A 5,303-nucleotide genomic window follows, 5' to 3' on the forward strand; every position below is an offset into this window, starting at 1 on the left:
CTATGTGAGGTGATGGGTATGTTAATAAGCTTGATTGTCGTGATCATTTCACAATGTCTGTGCATATCAAAACATCAGGTTGCACATCTTAAATGTATACAATTTTTATTTGTGGATTACACCTCAGTGAAGCTGAAGAATAGACAAATAAATAAGTTCTTGGTAATACCAAGGGGAAAAAATTAAGTATTTGGAGGTAACAAACTGGGCTTGGAGAGTGGGGCGTAGAAGTCAGGGAAAGTTTCCCCAGAGTAGGTGACGTTTGAGTTCAAAGGTGGATATTTAATGGGAGAAGAGGCGTTCCAGGTAGAAGGACCCGCACAGGCTGAGGCGTGAGATGGCTGGTCCCCAGGAGAGACTGCACCTGAGTCCCGCGATTCGACCAGAGGTGACCCAGGAGAGGGCGCAAAGGCCAAATGGTGAAGGGCTTTCAATACCAGGCTAAGGAGTTCAAACTTTCTCCACTGATGCTAGGGAGCCAATACAGGGCTGTAAGCAGGGGAGGGACACACATCCGTGCCACAGACAGACCTCTCTGGGGCTGGTATGGAGGATGGATTAGAAGAGGGGAGACTGGAGCAGGAGCCCTGAGAGGAGGCTGGAGTAGTGGTCCAGTCAGGAGAGGCCGAGGCCGAGCGATGGGAAAGAGGGGTCAGACCCACGGGCTGTTTAGGAGGGAGAAAGTTCAGAAGAGTGGGGTGGGGAGAGGAGAGGGAGGCCAACCCTTCCTGGCTGCTGGCCCTGGGTGGCTCCTCCCTTTCCCTCTCCCCCAGGGGCTGCCCCAGCCTGACCAGATGCCTGATCCACTGGAGAGTGGTGCTGGGCCAGGCATCCCCAGACCCTGTCTTGGCAGATCTGGACATTGTCTGGTTTGGACACAAGCCCAATTTCATTATTAGCTAGATGTGGTCATTCCCCAGACCTAGTCATTACCAGGGCTGGTCACTCCCCAGGGCTGGAGGTTACCTGCTGCCAAGTGGACTCTCTCCACTAGGAAATTTTCTGATTTCAGTCATTCTTCCTCTTCCAGGGCTCTTCCCAAGGCCCAGCTGTGGCCCCACGGTCTGAGCCGGTGGGCTGACAGCAGCTGTTAGGAGAGAATCTGACGCCCAGGGTGCCACAGCCTTTTCCCCACCACATCGGTTCCCTCCTGGCTCCTGGGCTGGGTCAGGTAAACATCCCATAGTTCAACTTCTGCTCCCCTAGAGCCCTGATCACCCCAGGCTGTGCTTGAGTTTGACCACCCTTTCCCAAAGGGACCCTACCTGTCCTCAACTCTTGCTGTCTCTCTCGGTCTCTCCATGTCTCTTTGAGTCTCTGTGAGTTTCTCTCTCTCTCTCTTTTAAAATACTGACTTCAGGGACACACAATTGAGTGAAGAGCATCCTTGCTTCATGACGTGATCTCAGCATTGGTCCATGCATAGCCCTATGTATATGATACAATACAGTCTAAAACACAACATAATATGATATAATGTATGTGCCTGTAAACCACACCCTGAGAACTAGAACAGAACAAAAATCTGACATCCACCTCTGCGCTCCACTCCCTCCCGTCACCCAGGTCTCTGCTCGTGATCACTGATATTCTGAAGTTTGTTTGTCCTTCCCTAAACATGTACGAACGCCTAAACGTTCACACATGTAACACATTTAAATGTATGAACGCCTAAACAACTTCTTATTTGCTTTTACTTATTTGTTACTTTTATTTTCAAAGGGATGCTGTACACAGTTTTGCCTTTTTTAGCTTAATGCCGTATGGGTGAGAACTCATCCGCGTTGCTGTGTGTAGCTGTGATTCTTTGGTTTTGAGGGCTGCACGTGACTATACCACAATTTATTTATTTGTTCATTCTCCTGTCAACTGATAATTGGACTGTTTTCAGTTTTTCTGCTGTTACAAACAGTGCTGCTGTGGATATTCTTGTGCGTTTCTCCTAATGCTTTGCAAAATGTGGCCCGGGGATCAATGGTCTTGGCATCACCTGGAAATTTGTTGGAAGTGCAGAATCTCAGGGCCTGCCCTGGACTCGCGGAATCAGAATCTGCCTTTTAACAAGATCCCTGGTGGAGCCTCCTTGAGAAGCACTGGACGAGCCTACATCTGCATGGGATTCTCTTGGGCACACGTATCCAGGAGCAGATTTGCTGGGTCACGGGGGTGTGCCAGTGCACCCCCGCCCCCCCCACAGTGGAATGGAAGAGCTGCATTCATTACATCTTTACTGACACTTAGTATTGTCAGACTTTCTTGTTTTTGACAGTCACATGGGTGTGGCATGGCATCTCTTCATAGTTTTGATTTACATTTCCCTGACGACTAAAGAGGTCAGGCACCTCCTCGTGTGTTTACTGGCCGTATATTCCCCTTCAGTGAAACACTCTGTTGGTATTTTTTGCTTATTTTTCTTTGGGGCTCACTCAACACCGCCCCTGCTTTTACATTTGCTGTTCTCTCAGGCTGAAACACCTCCTCCCTTCACTGTCCAGTGTCCTTTCTTCCAGGAAGCCCTCTCTGACTGTTGCCTGGGTTGTGAGCCTCTTCAGCCTCACAGGCAGGAAAACTTGGTGCCACTGTCCCTTATTTCATCTCCTGGAGCCTCTTCCTCATTGAAGAGACTGAAAACCAGTACAGCTTGGCCCCTACAGAGTTTTTTTTTTTTTTAACTTAATTGCCATAATTTAAAATTCAGGAGATTCTGCATTTAAAAAATTCTGACTTGCTGATTTCTCTTGGAAAAAAAAAAGAGAAGATGTCACCCCGCTGGGCCTCCTTTCCTGCATGGCAACAGTCAGCTGGCACAGAGTAGGGGCTGCCCCTGCCAGGATGCGTGTCACAGTCCCCACGACTTCGTGCTTATGCCCTGCTTAATGACCTGCCCAGGTCCTGTGGGCAATTAGGTCTGTGACCATTGCCTAAGCGTGCCAGTTGTTATTTGTCTAAATCTCTCCAATTCTTCCCCTCCTTCCCATAACTCTGTCCCTGTCCCCAGCTCAGGCCTTTGCACGTCTCCCCTGGACTGTCACACCAGCTTCCCTCGACCTTCCTTTCCTAGTCTTGCTCCTTCCAGTTCACTGACCATGTCACAACTCTACTCAAGAACCATCAATGGCTCCCCATTGCCTTCTCAGGCCCCATCAACTTTCTAAAAAAAAAAAAAAAGAAAAGTCTAATTACATTATGAATATTTCATATTCACAATAGAAGTTTAGAGAACAGCATAACAAACACCTATGTACACACCACCCAGCTTAAGAAATAAACCATTCCAAGTGTATTTGAAGCCCTTGTTAATTCCCTTCCCGCTCTCCCTCAGGGTCACTACTGGCTTGCATTTGCTCCTTATCACTGCCATGCGTGTTTTTACACTTATGTTACATAAGTAGGTGTCCTTAAACACTATATAGAATTGTGTTTCAGGTTTTCAAAATTTAGATACCCAGCATCAAACTGTTTTCCATCTGCAACTTCCTTTTTTTAATCCAACAGCATATATTTTTTATTTTAAAAAATTGTATTGAATTATAAAATTCATACAAAGAGTACACCAATCATAAGTGTACGATTCTGAATTTTCACAAACAGAACCCCAAGTGTGTGTTTGAGATTTATCCTCATGGATGAGTGTCGCTTGCATTCACCTCTTTTGAGTGTGGCATGGAGAGTTTCCCAGTGTCTGAGTTCGTCACTATTTATCCAGTCCCTGGATGATGGACAGTGAGGCTGTGTCCAGCTTTTCACTATTGCATACGATGCTGCTATGAATATCCTTGGACAAGTCTCCAGGGACCCCTGTGTGAGGTGTTCTCGAGGGCAAGGCCTGCTCATCTTCCACCTGACCACAAATCGCCAGGCTGCTGTCCAGCCCCTGGCTCTCACCGACTCCCAGCTCAGACGGTACATAAGGTCCAGGGCGGCCCATTCTCTGTGGCCCTCCTGACACCCTGCCCAAACATACATCCACCTCTTTGCCTGCCACATATTCTCGTTCCTCCTCCCGGAGCTGCAAAGCCACCTCTCCTTCCAGGCCCCGTTGAAGCTGCACCTCCTCCAGGGAGCTCTCTTGGGCAGCATTGGTCCTCATGGTGTCATCTCCTCTGAGATGTCATCTCCTCTCACCAGTTGTCAGGGCCCAGGAAGACAGAGACCAACTTAGACCAGACACTGGGAATGGCAAAGGAAGGCATGGATGGACTGGCAGGGAGTGTGAGCAGCTGGGGTATGCAGCTGATTGCTCTGGGCCTTGGTGGATGAATAGGAGTTTGTCGGGTAGGGATGCTGGCAAGGCATTGCAGGCACAGGGAAAGGCAGAGAAGCACTGGAATAGAAGTTTCTGGGACCGAGATGTGGGCAGGGTGGGCAGGTGGCAGATGAGGCCGGAAAAAGGGCTGTGAGGAGTCTTGAACACCACCCTTTAACCCTGTTCTGACTCTCTTTGCACTCAACTGGCATTTTAGGGAGATGAGGGAACCAGGGAGGGCGAGTGCATTCATTTGACACCTACTGAATGCCAGGCATCAGCAAGGTGCTTACATCCATATCTCTTTGGCTCCTCAACCCAAGCTGGGGATGATATACTAGTGTTGTGCCCATTTTACAGGTGGAGAAACGGGGGCTCCGAAGGGGCAGTGTCTTGTCTACGATCACAGAGCCCCAGGATGAGTAGGATGGGTACTCAGCCCAGGTCCATTGACTCCAGGGACTGTTTTTAACCCTTGTGCTGCCACAGGCAAGAAGGCATCTGGGAGAGGGTTCAGCAGGAAACGGGTCACCAGGAGGGGGCACACGTTCTCAGAGGCAGGAGCCCGAAGTTCGAATCCCAGGGGCCTCCTGACTCGCACAATGTGACCCGGGCCAGTCTCGCCCTGTGTGGGCCTCAGTTTCCCTCCTCCGCAGGGTCGGCGCTGGTCAACGTAGGTTCCTGCAGACCCGCTCTGTAGCCTCAGGTTCCAGGTTCCCGCGCTACCGCAGCCAGCGCTGTGTGACCTTGTGCCAGTACCTGCTCTCTCTGGGCGGCCGAGCGCGGATCTCTAAGCGCCCTTCCGGCTCACGACCGAGCGTCGCTGGCCGCTGAGACCCTCCCCCACCCCGCGGGTTGCGGGGGCGTGGGTGGGGGTGGGCGCTGGAAGCGGCGCGCCCCCGACTCCCCCAGCCCCAGGCCGGCGGCCGGATCCGCGCCTGGTTTTGGGCGCAGCCGCGCGGCCCCCTCCCCCGCGCCTCTCCCCGCCCCCCGCCCCCTCCCCGCCGCTCTCGGGGAGCGGGGCCGCGCGGCTCCTCCTCCCGCAGCCGCATCTGGG

Source organism: Equus quagga, chromosome 12, assembly GCF_021613505.1.
Source record: "Equus quagga isolate Etosha38 chromosome 12, UCLA_HA_Equagga_1.0, whole genome shotgun sequence".
Lineage (NCBI taxonomy): Eukaryota > Metazoa > Chordata > Mammalia > Perissodactyla > Equidae > Equus > Equus quagga.